This window comes from Mesocricetus auratus, unplaced genomic scaffold, assembly GCF_017639785.1.
Source record: "Mesocricetus auratus isolate SY011 unplaced genomic scaffold, BCM_Maur_2.0 Super-Scaffold_100028, whole genome shotgun sequence".
NCBI classification, from domain to species: Eukaryota; Metazoa; Chordata; class Mammalia; order Rodentia; family Cricetidae; genus Mesocricetus; species Mesocricetus auratus.
This window is the reverse complement of record NW_024429209.1, coordinates 9,667,066-9,681,641: the sequence shown is the minus strand read 5'-3', so window position 1 is coordinate 9,681,641 and position 14,576 is coordinate 9,667,066. Positions and strand designations below refer to the sequence as shown.

The 14,576-nt window shown below is 49.0% G+C and overlaps 1 protein-coding gene across 1 annotated transcript in view; it reads left to right on the top strand.

Moving 5' to 3' along the window:
- Jph2 (junctophilin 2) overlaps positions 1 to 14,576 on the top strand; it is a 61,477-nt gene that overhangs the window by 4,637 nt on the left and 42,264 nt on the right.

Genomic DNA, 14,576 nt, shown 5'->3' with positions numbered 1-14,576 from the left:
TTTACGTTCGGAGTATGCAAACAGCTAGATTTTCGCTTGTGTTTTAGCAAAACTGGGGGTTGGCCTCAACTTTGCTATGAAAATTCCACTCACAGGATGTATGGTAAGAGTGTCTATTCATTCATTTCTCCATCTCTCCATCCACCAACCCACAATCCAACCACTCACCATTCATTCTCCCATCCATCCGCCTATCCTCACATCTCCTATTCACCCATCCATCAATCCACCAACTCATCCATCCATCCATTCACCCAGCAGCTATTCACCTATCACCCATCCAGCCACCCATCTATCCACTAACTCATCCACCCATTCATCCACCCACCACCCCAGACATCTAACCATCTACCATCTATTCACCAATGTATCCACCCACACATCCAACCACTTACGCTAACCATTCACCCATCCATCCCTCCATCCATTCACCAGATGCTACTCACCTGTCCATCCATCCATCCATCCATCCACCCATCCATCCACCCAGTGTATTCTTTCATCCAACACATGTTTCCAGGCAAATACTCTACATCCCCAGCTTTTTCAATGTATATTTCTGTGGAACCTCCTATTTGTCAATCATTACACCAATGACTAAATACAAAGAGGACTAGGACACAGACTCTGGCTTCAAGGATAGGCAGGCAGGCAGGCATTATATACAAACATGTCAGAGAGTGGTGGCAGAAAAGATGGCGAGGGCAGGCTTTCAAGACACAATTCCTGAGCTAGATTTTGGTGGGAGATCTGTGACCATGAGAGTAAGCGTTGGGGGACTGTGCCAGTGAGAGGGGCATAAAGAGGCTCAGAGGGCATAATGGTTCAAGAAAACATAGAGGAGTTTTCCAAGGCAAAAGAGCACTGGGAAATGGCAGTGAAGATACCTCACTTCACCTGCAGGGTGTGACTTGGACACAGTTTACCTGAGCCTTAGTTACATCATTCACATAACGGAGCACTCAGGACACTGGTGCTCAGAATGTGGGCGATGAGCAGACAAAACCAGCTTCTACCCCCAGGCAAAGGTGCAAGTTCAGGGCTCATCAGACCGTCTGTGAGCAACAAAGGCAGCTTTACCTCGCTCACTGTTGAGTATTTCCATGATCCTTCCCTGCTGTGGGGTGTGACTCAGAGCGTGGCACTTTAGAAGATGATTACACTTGGCATGAGAAACCGCTTGCAGGGTATTTTAGTTACGATGTATTCTTCCTTGTGACAGGGTAAGGGAAAAGGGCAGTCCGTGTGTGGAGCAAGGGAGCAGGGCCAAGCAGCAGCAGCGCCCTGGGAGTTTGCTCAGGCTGAGACAATGTTGAGAGCAACTTGGGGTGCATGCCTGGGTGAGGAGCTGCCTTCAACTCTGGCCCTCCAGCTTCATAGAACAGCCCTGTGGAACTGGATGGAACTGGATTGAACTGAGGACAAATTCTGGCGACCTTGAGTCATTCATTAAGCCTCCAACTCCGTGTAGTTCAACTCAGTGTAGTTCAACTCAGTGGACACATGGTACTAGGCACCCGAGGCTAGGCAGAGCAGGTGCCAGTTTTCCCAGCAATAAAACGGACACAGGCCTTGAGTGGGTATAGAGTGTCAGTCATCTGTGCGAAAGGTGCATGGCGGCACGTGCCCAATATCCCTTCCTGTATCTCTTCTCTCTTTCCAAGGGCTTGGAGATCTGGATGTGATACACAGGGCTACATATTGCTGGGGTGGGGTGAGCACAGGGTATAATGGGCTGCTCTGCCAAAGGTCTTAAAGGAGGAAGCTGGTTCATTCCTGCAGTCAATGGCACTGACCACCTGGCATTGGGCCATACCTAGTGCTAGGGACTGGATTAGGGAGCAGACAAGATCCCCCAGAAGCCCGTTTAGTGAAGGAGACAGGTAAACCAGGAAACACACACTACCCTCTCCTCTCTCATGAGAGAGAGAGAGAGAGAGAGAGAGAGAGAGAGAGAGAGAGAGAGAGAGAGAGAGAGGTTGCATGAAGTGGTCTCAGATGCAGGTGGGGAGTACTAGAGAGGAGAGCTCTTCAAGCAGGGAGTGGAGATGCAGAGGACCTGAGGTGGGACCAGGCTCAGCATGTCTGAAGAACTGGGAGGATGAGGCAGGTTGGAATTGCAGACGTAGGCTGGGTGACCCTCGTTTGTGGGTCCTGGGTTTGAGCCCAGGTGTGTCCTGGAGCTCTTGAGGCCAGGTGGTCCAAAGGCCAGCGGCTCTGCTTTGCCCTGCCTTCTCCTTCCCAGGGAGACAGCCCCACATCCAGGGACCTGGGAAACCTTTCAGGTTCTCTCTCCCAAGCCGCACGCAAGGCGTAACCCTCCAAATTTAGACGTGGCTGCTGCTTCGGAAAATGTCTTTAATCAACCTGTCATCAGTCCCCTGAGGGTTTGCTAAGGACTTGCCCCTTGACCTCTCCTGGGTGGCACCAAGAGGAATGAAGACAAATAAGATCCTAAGATTAGGAGCAGGTGGGAGCAAGACAAGTCCCAGGTTACGACCCTGCCTCAATGGATTCTTTCCAAGCCTTAGTTTCCTCACCCATGAATGAGCCACTCCTATGTTTTAAAAATAGTATTATTACATTTATTTGGTGGTGGCAAGGTATATGTGACCACCACAGCATGTGTGGAGGTCAGAGGACAACTTGTGAGAGTTGGTTTTCTCTCCATGACGTATGACCTGGAGAGTGAACTTCAGTTTCAGAGGCAAGTGGCTTTACCTGCTGAGCCAGCTAGCCAGAACTCTCATCTATGTCACACGGGAAAAATGACAGAATTCAGCAAATGGTGGTTGTCGTTGCTATTATCAATTCAAGCTGGGTCTTGGTGGTGCACGCCTTTAATCCTAGCACTCAGGAGGCAGAGGCAGGTGGATCTCTGTGAATTTGAGGCCAGCATGTCTATGCAGCAAGTTCCAGGACAACCTCTAACACAATACAGAGAAACCCTGTCTCAAACCCCTCCCCCCAAAAAAAGATTATCAATTCATTCAATAGGCACATATTGTATTTTGCAAAGCAAGCACTGCACTTTACTGGGAAGTGTACAAAGGACAGAATGATTGAGCCAGGAATGTAACAGGAGCCACTTATCACAGTGGCCAGTGCTAGGCCCGGCCAGGTGAGGGACTAGAGCAAGAGTCTGGGACTTCAGCACTGGGGATGACTTTTTGGAGTAAAGTGATGAGCTAAGCCCCATCACAGGTTCATGAATGGGTTGGACCACTCTGTTGAAAGGACAGAGTCCGTAAATGCCGGGAGGCCCAAAGCTTGCTCCTCAGTCTCCACAGACAGTTGAAGCTTGCACCTTGTCCGGGTTATTGAGAAGCTGCCTTGCCTTGCAGTTAGCTGTGCCTAAAACCAAGAAACCTCAGCTTTCCAGACTGGAGGTGATGGTTTGGGGTTTGTTGGTAGACAGATCAACTTAGTGGGTCAGGACCTACAGTTTTTGGCTTGAAAGACTGGTAGGTTTAGCACAGAAACTATTGGAGTCTTTCATTGAGAACAAGATGAAGCATGATTTCCTGAAAAAAATTTAACTGAGGTTATATATGTACACATACATGTGCATAGTGTATAAACACATATTTGTATCATGTGTGTCTTTAAAAAATTGTGTTTATCCGTGTTGTGTTGTAAAAGTTGTTGCTGCAGGCCATGGCCAAAAGTGTTGAAAGTCCCTGTTCTAAAGCAACTTGCCCAGCGCCTTCCCTCCTCCACCCAGCTGCCCGCTCTCCCCTGCCTTGCTGCGATGGAAGGTTAAGTTCTTCAGCTCTGGCACGGGAAGGGGTGGGGGTGGGGAAGGCCCCTGGACTAGAGCCTCTTGGCACCCTCCCCCAGCTATAGCCCTCATTCCTTCCCTGGCCATATAAAGGGAAGCTAAAAATAGCCGCTGACTTAAAGCCGGTTCATATACCCCAGCCCTGAAGAAGTAACTCACTGTCTGACTACCTGGCTGCCCCCACCAGGAGACCCTCGGACTCTAGTCTTTGAAGGACTGTTTGTAACCCTGGCTCTCCCTTTTCTTTTCCCTCCTCTTCCTCCTCTTCTTCCCCTTCCTCATTTTCCTCCTTCTTTTCTTCCTCCCCCCCCTCCTCCTCTCCCTTCTCCATCCCTTCCCTGTCTCTGTTTTGGAGACAGAGTCTCACTCTGAAGCCCTCAGCCTCCCAAGTGCTGATTACAGATGAAAGGCGCTCACTGGGCTATGATCCTTGCCTTCTGAAACTCTTGATCTGGGACCACTGCCTTGGCCTCAGAGGTCTGTAAATACCCTGCACTGGGAGGGTGTGTATACCCTTGAACTGACAACCTATACTTTTCCTGGGAGAGGTTTTCTCAGATAATCGTCAGATTCTGAAAGTAATCTCATATACAAATAAATTCAGTAATTAAAATGTGCAATAGAGCCAGATTCATGTCTGCAATGCCAGACTCAGGAGGATCAGGAGTTCAAGGTTATCCTGGCCTCTAACCAGTCTGGGCTACATGAGGTCCTGTCTCAAATAAGCAAAGTATGTAGTGGAAAGATGGGCCCAAGGTTCATTGTTTTCCATAAAACTGACAATAATAGTTAACAATTTTGCAGTGCTTACCATGTGCCAAGTACTGTCCTGGGCACTTGAATGACCATGTTACTTTATGGGAAGTGTTGATATTACCCCATTTTGTAGATGAGGAAACTGATAAAGGTCCAGGACCTCTGGTTAATGAGAAGTAGAGATGAGGCTTGATCACAGCAAGTAAGAATGGGATATTCTGGGCCAGTATGATTAAGGAAGGGGGTAAAGGTGCTCAAGTTGTCCTCTGTCCTCCGTTCACAGGCTGTGGCATACACATAAAGTAAATAAGTAAATGAAATGCAATTTACTTTAAAGAATGAAGCGTCATTCAAAAGCATTTTAATAGCTATGACAGACAGTGACACAAAATAGACAGCACCACTAACTGGTGGACGCCATGCAAATGTGAGCCCTGTGCTACCCATTTCATGTCTTGGTGACTACAGTATCTAACAGATGCAGTTTAGGGAGAAAAGTGGTTGGCTTTGGTGCACAGTTTCAGAGGGGTTCAGTCCATCATGGCAGGAAGCTGTGACCGAGTTCACACTGATGGGAACATGTGACTGAAAGGCTGCTCACCACATCACAGGCCAGGAAGCAGAGAAAAACAGCTTCAGTACCCTCTGGATTTCTCCTTTCTTCTTTTATCCCCAATGCCCTCAGCCTATGGGAAGGTGCCACAAACATTCAGGGTGGACTGCCCCTAATGCGTTAACCCTCTGGAAATGCTTTGACAGACAGACACACACCTAGAGGTGAGCTTAATTCTCCTGGGGGATTCTAAACCCAGTGAAACTGTCCGTGAGGCTTAACCATCCTCAAGTCCTTCAAAGTCTGTGTGTGTGTGTGTGTGCGTACGTGCGCACATGCATGTGTATGTACACTTATGGAGGCCATAGGCTGGTGGTGAGTATCTTCCTCTGTCACTGTCTGTCTTGCTATTTGAGGCAGTCTGTACCTGAACTCAGAGCTCACACTTTGGCAAGACTAGCCAGGGTTACAGGCTATGCTCCACGCCTGGCTTTTTATGTGTTGGAGATCCAAAATCAGCGTCTTGTGCTTACCCAGCAAGTACTTTGCCAAAGGAAGCATCTTCCTAGAGCTCTTCAGAATCACCTACTGATTTCCAAATGTTCACAGTAGACCTTTAAGTTAGGCTCCCTATGGACCTGCAAGGTCAAATGCTTGTGAGGTTCACCTTGACTGCAGGAATGACTGTGGGCTCCCCTTACTAGGCATCACTGTGCACCAGGCTCTGTGCTGAGCCTCGTGAGCATCATTCAGGGTTGCAGGCATCTCGCTACCCTGTGCCATTGCAACACCACAGTCAGACATGTATTTTACCTTGCAATTCTCTACCTGTTTGCACAGCAACAAAAATGGAGAACAGAAACCAACACTCCAGATAGTTTCCCTTTCTCTGTGGCATGTCGGCTGCTTTCTTATTTTACCTCGTTGGGGAATCTGGTGATGCTCTGGCTAATGTAAAGCTCTCAGGACAGTTTGTCATGTGCTCTTACTATTATTGCCGCACTCTGAAAAGATGACACTGTCATGTATGTCTTTGACAACTGAATCCTGAGTCCTAGCTGCTGAACGTGGAACCCAGTTTGCTCTTATTGACCTAGCCTCTTTTCCTTGCTCAAAGTTAGTGACTTAAACTCATTTAGTCCCATGGATTCCGAACCTGCAAACTCAATGAATCTGTCAGAGCAGAGGACTGAGCAGGACGGGAAGTCACATTTTCTGAGCCTGGAGCACGTGTTCTGCCAGAGTTGAGCTTGAAAGGAACTTAACATCTTTATTTATCCATTTGTGTCTCAAAGGAACATTTCTCTATTGTTATTTGTCTATATTTCTAACAATGCTAACCTGCTTTTGTTATGGTAGCTTTTGTTTGTTTTGTTTTTTTTTTTGAAACAGGGTTTCTCTGTGGCTTTAGAGGCTGTTCTGTATGGTAGATTTATAACATTTTTTTTCTTTGAGGATAGGGTCTCATCATGTAGCTTCAGCTGTTTGAGAACTCAATATGTAGCCCAGGCTATTAGCTTCCAAAATGCTGGGATCACAGGTATGTGTGCTGCACACAGAGAGTAGTAGCCTCAATATTACAGTAAATCTCTCAACTTTGCCCTTCCTATTCAATACTCTGCTGTTTTAGGTCACTGCTATTTCCACATTCATCATAAAACCAGCCTGTCAGTCTCTTTAAACAAAAGGCAGCTGGGCATTGATTGCAAATGCATTAGATCTACAGGTCAACTGGAGAAAACAGACATTCCAGTAACATCGAGTTTTCTAGTCCATTGACATGGTATATGCCTCCATTATTCAATTTCACTCAGCAATACTTTGTACTTTCCTGTGCCTACATTTTTAGAAAATGTTGAGCCTATGGATTCACAAAAAGTGGTCATTGCATTTTTTAATTCACCGAGGGGGGCAAGCACATGTCACCATGTACATTTGGGGGTACAACTTGGAGTCAATTCTCTCCTTCTACATGTGGGCCTCAAGTATTGAACATAGATTTTCAGACTTCATGGAAAGTGTCCAAAGCCACCGAGCCCTCTTGCTGGCTCTGTATTTCTTCTCTTTCTTCTTTTTGGAGGGAGGGTACTGTAAATGGCACCTTAAATTTTATTTTTTCCGACCATTCAATGCTGGTTTATGGAAACAGAATTACTTTCTAAAAGATTTTTTGTTAGTTATGTACAGGTACACACCTACCCTATAATGTTAGTGTGTGTGGTATGTGCAAGCGAGCACAAGTTCCCGAAGAGGCCGAGGCGCTGGGTGCTTTAGAGTTGGAGTTACAGCCGACTGTGAGCCGTCTGACGTGGGAACTGAACTCTGGGAGAACAGCTCTTACCTGCTGAACTAGCTCTCCAGCCCAGATATAATTATTTCATGTTGACCTTGAATCCTCTTACCTTGTTCAACAAATTTCTCAATTCTAGTGGAATTTTTGCTTTACAGATTTACAAGTAGTGCCTTTAATTGTAAAACGTCTTGATTGTTATTGAAAAGGAAGTGCAGAAATTCTAAGAGAATCTGAAGAAGACACATGGTGCTTGGACACTGGGGGCAGAGAACTTAGTATGTCTAGATGGATGTTCGTACTCAACTATGCCACTTACTAGCTGTGTGGACACCAAGCAGCTTCTCTAGTCTTCCATTTCTCTTTTCCCTCCATGAGTGTTAACATTTCTCTGAACAAATGATTGAATCAATGAAACGAGATCATAAGTGTGGAGCCCTTAGTGTAATGCCCAGCACATAGGAAAATGCCAGAATATACCTTCTTCTTCTTGCGCTGCCCTCCATATCCCTTAGCGAGGATTAATGCAGACAGCTTGGATCATGGCTGTTCTTGCCTTTGGGACAATGTTTTTGAACACAAAAACCATGCCTTTCACTTTGGAGACTTAATAAGCTAAGATGATGATTGGCTCAGTTCTGCCCTGTGACCTGCCCGTGTAGACGGGGAACTAATCAGGCGTGATCCGTTTCGAATGTAGAATCAGCATAATTTAACCTCATCTCGAGACTCTCATGTCGCAGCTCACAGCCAAGGATCAGTGTGACAGTGGGATAAGTTGCTGTCTGGGCAGCTTCTTGGTATTATCTGGGTCCTCCATGGAGGGAGAGCCCCCTCAAGGAGATGAGAAAGCGGACGCAATCTTTCCTCTCTGTGCCTTGCTTCCGTGACTCGTGTATCCGATCTGTCTCAGCTGATGTGCCCTGTCCAAGGCAGGCCTTGGGGATTCACTCAGCTTGCTGGTTTCTAGGGGTTGCTAATTCTGTGCCCTTAGCAGCTGTTCCCCAGGCCGGCTCTGCTGGGCCGCACCCTTGTAAGGAATGTCCAGTCTCATTTTTCTGAGGGCTCCCGATGAAAGTGTGGGGAAAAGGGGGTAGGGTGCCTCCTACCATAGGCCAGAGGGCGATCCTTGTTCCCTCCTACCCCTCTCCTCGCCAGGGTCACAGAGTAGGAAGACAGTGCGGTCTGGCCTCCCACCCGCCTGTGTGGCTCCTATTTCCTATACAAGGGACTTTTGCTGAGGGCCCAGGTGTGGGTGGAGAGCAAGTCACAAAGCCATCCAGGAGCACTGGCACCTCCTGAGCTCTCCCTGTCAGCAGTGATGAGCACCTCGTACCTAAGGGAGCTTGAGCCCATGCTGGCTGGCCACTTTGGGAGACGCATGAGTGGATCAAGGGACTTGAACAGGTCTGAGGTGTATGCAGCTGCAGGAAATGCTGTTTGGAAGGCCCTGTATCCCTACTGTTTATTTTCAGTTAAGGTGAATCCTTATAGACCCGTCTTCACCAAGCAACTAGGTGTAACTTCTCCCAGTGGCAGGGTGGACAAGCAGTGGGCTCCCTTGATGGGATATACATAGAAGGACATGGTGTTTGTACAATGTCCCTGTCAAGAAAGCCACGGTGAGGGGGCACTTTGTGCAGGGTTATGTGGGCCATTGTAAGAATTTGGCTTTTAGTCTTAGGAAAATGGGGACAATGAAAGTGGCAGGTGGTGAGTTGTTCAGTGGCCACGCTTCCACGGTCAGCATAAAAATAAGCAAATCTTTTTCTTAGTTCATTTTACATGTTTATTTTTGAGGGTGTGCATGTGTGGGGTCAGAGGACAGAGCTGTGGGGTCACTTCTCTTCTGTTGTGTGGGTCCCAGCCATTGGACTCAGGTCATCAGCTTTGGCAGGAAGCAGCTTTACCCACGGAGCTTTCTTCCCGGTCTCCCAAAGCTGAAGAGTGACAGGATTTGATTTGGTTTCATGGGATGCCTTTAGCAGAAGGCCATCTGGGACCGGGGCAGTATGGAGACCCTTTATTGAGTTTAATGCAGTAGTAATGGAATAGGTGACCAGGAGAGGGGCGTGAACCACCATCGCCAAGGTGGAAAGACTTGGGGCTGTGAAGGGAGGGCAGGTAGGTTTCTGATGTTGTAGTGACTGGGGGAAGTGAGAGAGAGGCAGTGGTAATTTTCCAGGATTTGTGGAAACCATGGAGAAATGGCCATGAGTCAGGTGAGGGTCTAGGGTTGAGTGCCTTGCACATGGGCGACAGATGCCTGTTAAACAAACATTCTCATGGGCTGACAGCAGTGGGCTGTCTCTGAACCCAGAGCCTCTCCCTGGGACCCCCTGCATTCCCAGTCATCTCTAGTCTACAGTCCTCAGTGTTGTTGGCAACCCTTAGTGTGTGGAGCTGACCCAGGCCTGGCCAAGGGGCTTCCACCCAGACCACAGGCCCTGGGCTGTCAGCACCCAGCCAGTGTTGCCCAGTTAATCCTTAGCTTCTTGTGTGAGCTGTAGGGTGTCATCCGGGGCAGCAGCCCTGCATGTGGGGGTGGCAGAGCCCTGAAGGCAAAGGCAACTTGGCATCTATGGCTGCAACCTGACCCTGCTCCTGGGAGCCGTCACAAATGCTGCCAACTTTTCTACTCCGGGCTGTCTGTTGGTGATCCCAGGAAACCAGAGGCTGTGGGCCTTTGATGGATGGTGGCATTTGAAAACCATGGAAGGGACTGTGGTGCCAGCCTTGTAGGTGAGGCAGAGAGCAGGGCCTCAGGGCTGTTATGGGGAAAGCACCATGCTTGCCAGAAGCCCAGCAAGGGACTATGGAGTGGGGCACAGTATACAGAGGTCCACGTCGACCACCTACACTCACATGGAAAGGAATCAAAGGCACGCTAAGTGCCCAAAAGCCATCCGGCAAGCATTTATTGAGTGCCTACCCTACTCTGTCCATTCTCAGGGACAGGAGCAGTGGCCCTGTGGTGAACTGCAAGCCTTTTGCTCCACCTGTCATTGGCAGACACTGTGTGTAGCAAATGGCTAGGAAAGACCTGTGTTGTTGACAGCCGCGTTGCCTGGGAGGACAGCAGAGTCTGTCCATGTTGCTCATTTGTCTGGATATTTTGCAATGAGTTACGTGTTCCCTCTGCAGCATGTCTGTGTAGATATGGTGAGACATCTCGACAGTACAAAATGACATCAGGGAGTGTATGAGTTACTTTTCTCTCACCACAGTAAAACACCTGATGGTAGCAACTTAAGGTAGGAGAGGGTTTGTGTGTGTGTGTGTGGGGGAGACTCACAGTTTGAGAGGGAATAGTCTGTCATGGCGGAGATGGCATGACGGCTGGAGTGACCTGACTGGTGGAAGTGGATGTTTGCCGGGTGACTCGTTCACATCTTGGCCAATCAAGGATTGGGAGTGGGAAGGAAGCAGGTGGGGGCGGGGGCAGAAGCAAGGCCTGTCTCAAGCAACCCACCTCCACGGGTCAAACTCCCAAACCTAAGGCAGCACTGCCCGCTGGGGCCTAGAGGGTTTGGGATAGAGGGATGTGGTCAGGAGGGACACTGAGATAAGTCAGTGGGGAGAAAGGAGCTTATTAGAAAAGGTATTAATGCTATGGACAGACAGACAGACAACAGCGTGGCAGGGACTCTGAGCACCAGAGATGGAGAGCATGTCGGGGACTCTGAAGAGAGAAAGCCCTGGTGCACATGGTAGAAATGGGAGTCTCTTATCCCTTTCTGAGGATGGATGGGGGAGGTTTCACAACAAGGCCCCCAAATGTTCCCTCCTTGTTTCTTCCAATTCTGTGTCACCCAGCTTCCCAAAACCCACAGTACAGAAGCAAGCTAAGTTGAAAATAAGTTTTTCAAGTCTCAGCTGAGCTACTGTCTGGTGTACGGCCTTGGGCTTTTTGTTTTTGTTTTTGTTTTTTGTTCTGGTTTTGGTTTTTCTCTGTATTGTTTTGGAGGCTGTCCTGGAACCCGCTCTGTAAACCAGGCTGGTCTCGAACTCACAGAGATCCGCCTGCCTCTGCCTCCCGAATGCTGGGATTAAAGGCGTGTAAGAACCTTTTTGAGATTACCCTTTTGCAAGGAGACCATGACCCCACACACATTTTTTTGAGACAGGGTTTCTCTGTGTAGCCCTTGCTATCCTGGAACTTACTCTGTAGACCAGACTGGCCTCGAACACAGATTTCTGTCTGCCTCTGCTTCCAGGGTGCTAGGACTAAAGGTGTGCACCATTATGCCCAATGGCCACACTTCTTAAAGGTGGGTTGATTCCATACAACACTAACTTACTGGTGACAACCAGATGTGGCAAGGGATACAGTGAGGCCCTGTTTAGTATCAGCATCACGGCTGATGATCAACGCTGGTGGCGAACACGGGATGGGACAGAGGTGGCTGCCTTAGACAAGGCGATCTGCCCTCCAAGTTTTATTCCAGTCATGACTTGTAGAGATTCTCATGGCCACCAGGTTGTCTGTGGTTGTGTGGGTGACATAAGGAACCATGTACCCGAGAACCATCTTAAATACGAGCACTGAGCCAGTTTTTACTGGCTTGGAAGGGGCAGTGGGCATGCATGGTTTTAGGACATTTTTTCAAGTAAGTGTTCAGCCCTGGGTAGGTTGACCAGCCAAGGAAGGAGTATTTACACCTCAGAAACTGGTGAATGGTGCAAATCAAAGTTTGTTTGTTTTTCCTCAAGAGTTGGCTCGCAAGCATATCAACTCAGTGCCCTTGTCACCCGGAGTTAGGGTCAGCAGCCCTCTCGGCTTGCTTGGAACTGTCCTGGTGTTAGCGGGACCTGTCACCTCTGAGGGATCCTTCTGTTTCAGTCCTTTTATCTCGCAGTTACCCAAGAGACAGCTTAAGGATTGAAGGTTTACTTGGCTCATGGAGGCAGAAGGTTCCACCCATCATTGTGGACAAGGCATGATGGAGTTCTGAGTGGCAGAGACTCCTCACCTCTCAGTGGGCCATGAAGCAGAGAGTAGGAACTAGGGGACCTGGTATAAACCCCAAACCCTGTGTCTCTGGTGACATACGTCTGCCAACTGTGTCCTACCCGCATCCTAAAGGCTCCCCACTTTCCAGCAGCACTACAGTCTGGGGACCAAGTGCCCAAAACACAAGCCTGCAGGGACACTTCAGATTCAGCTCATGTATTTTCTACAGAGTTAGGGTGGCCCACATTGGGGGAGAAGCAGAAGTCTCTACAGTGACCTGTGTAAGGCTCACAGGAGCACTGAGACGATCTGTCACCTCTACCTTCTTGATAAGAGAGACTCAGAATTTCATCTAAGGCCACGTGCCCTTCAATTTGTTTGGCGGTGTCTGCCATGTGTCTTTTGTATGTAGTCATCGTGTTGTGTGCTGGGCATGTATGTGGGGATGCAGGCGTGGCCTTGCCTGTAAGAATATGGGTCCTGAGCTCAACAGCGGCCGTGTTACAGAGTGAGAAGCAACTTAAAGGGAGAGTGGAAGGACACGGGCCGGTCCAGTGACTGGAGAGGGTCCCGGAGAGTCGTTTGTGCAGAAGGAGAAGAGGGACAGACAAAGAAGCCGGGCTGTGTCTGGCAGAGGGGACAGTGGGTGCAGAGACCTGCCGCTGGGAATGCAGCACGAGCAGGCTCTCATATGGGAGACCACAGCGAGCACAAGCAGGCTCTCATATGGGAGACCACGGGGAGGCAGAGCACCGGAGCTGGCCTCCATCTCTTCCCGGGTTCTCTCTGTCCTTCCTGGCTCCGGCTCATCTTTACAGTTAATCCTTCCTGGGCCAGCATTTCTGAGCAAAGACTCTGACCTGCCAAAAAGCTGGCCTTTGGCGGGTAGGGGTAGTTCAGTGCTCGAGCATGTGGCCAGCAACACACGACATGGGTTCCATTCCCAGCATAGGGGGCAAAGGAGCTAGCCTTCAAGGGACACTTTCTGTCCACTAGCCCTACAGAGCATGCTCTGTGTGCCAGCTCTGCCACCTGCCTCCCACATGCCTCCTCAATAGTCAGTCAACTGCCTCCCATTCTAGACTCTGACTCTCACCTCTCCTCTGGACCGCTGCTGTGTCTGCCGTGTGTGTGTGTGTGTGTGTGTGTGTGTGTGTGTGTGTGTGTGTGTGTGTGCATGTGTGTGCGTGTGTGTGTGTGTGACAGAGAGTGTGTGTGAGAGTGTGTGTATGAGAGTGTGTGTGTGTGTGAGAGAGAGAGAGTGAGAGACAGACAGAGAGAGAGAGAAAGAGAGAGAGAGAGAGAGGGAATCCAAGGCCACAAAGTATATGGTCCGTCCCCGACACTGAAGTGCACACTCTTGTAGTCATTTCAGTCACTGCTGTATCTCTGGCACCTAGAGTGATGAGTGCGTGGCCTGTAGCAAATACTTAGGGGCAGTCGATGAAGCAAGTCTCATCACTTCACTTTATAGACAGTAACGAATGAGGCTCTCTGCAGGCTTAAACAACTAACGTGGGTTTTAGAACCCTCGAGGAGAGGTTAAGGCTGGAATCCATATATTCCACACCAAATGAGAAGAGCAACTGCCGGGAAAGGACGTGTGCAGGCTCCATCTTCCGGAAGGCATGTGCCGCGGTCATGGTGTGAGGGAGGCATGTGCCGCGGTCATGCTGTGACTGTATCCCAGATAGGCCTCATTCCCAGGGTTTGTACTGCTGGATCTAGAGCTCAATGCCACCTGCTTTTAGTGCCTCTTTCATCACAGGTTGAGAAAGAAGTGAATACTGTTCCCAGACCAATCTAACAGTATGGTCAGGAAAACAGTCGTGCACCAGATGTTTGCCAATGGCTTCTTTGGCCTTGGGAACTGTGCAGGATGTTAGGAATGTCGTGGGAATGAGCTAGACACTACTCCTTTCTGCCTGGAAGCTGAAGTCCTGCAGGGAAGGGAAGGCTTACAGGGAACCAATCACCAGGATTATACACAGCACTCGGGGAAAGAGTTAAAAGGGTGCTGAGGCTGTCTTGGGCAGCACTTGAGGAAGGGGTTCCAGAACTTTCCCTGGATGATTTCGCGTGCAAGCTCAAGTTTGAAATGTCAAAGATGGCCAAGGGAGAGGGAGAAAACAAGAAGGTCAAGAAAGAGCGAATAACCTGGGGACAGGTAGCTTATGTCTGTAAACTCAGCAATTTGGAGACTGAGGCAGGAGGATTGCCAGGAGCTAGTCTGGGCTGTACA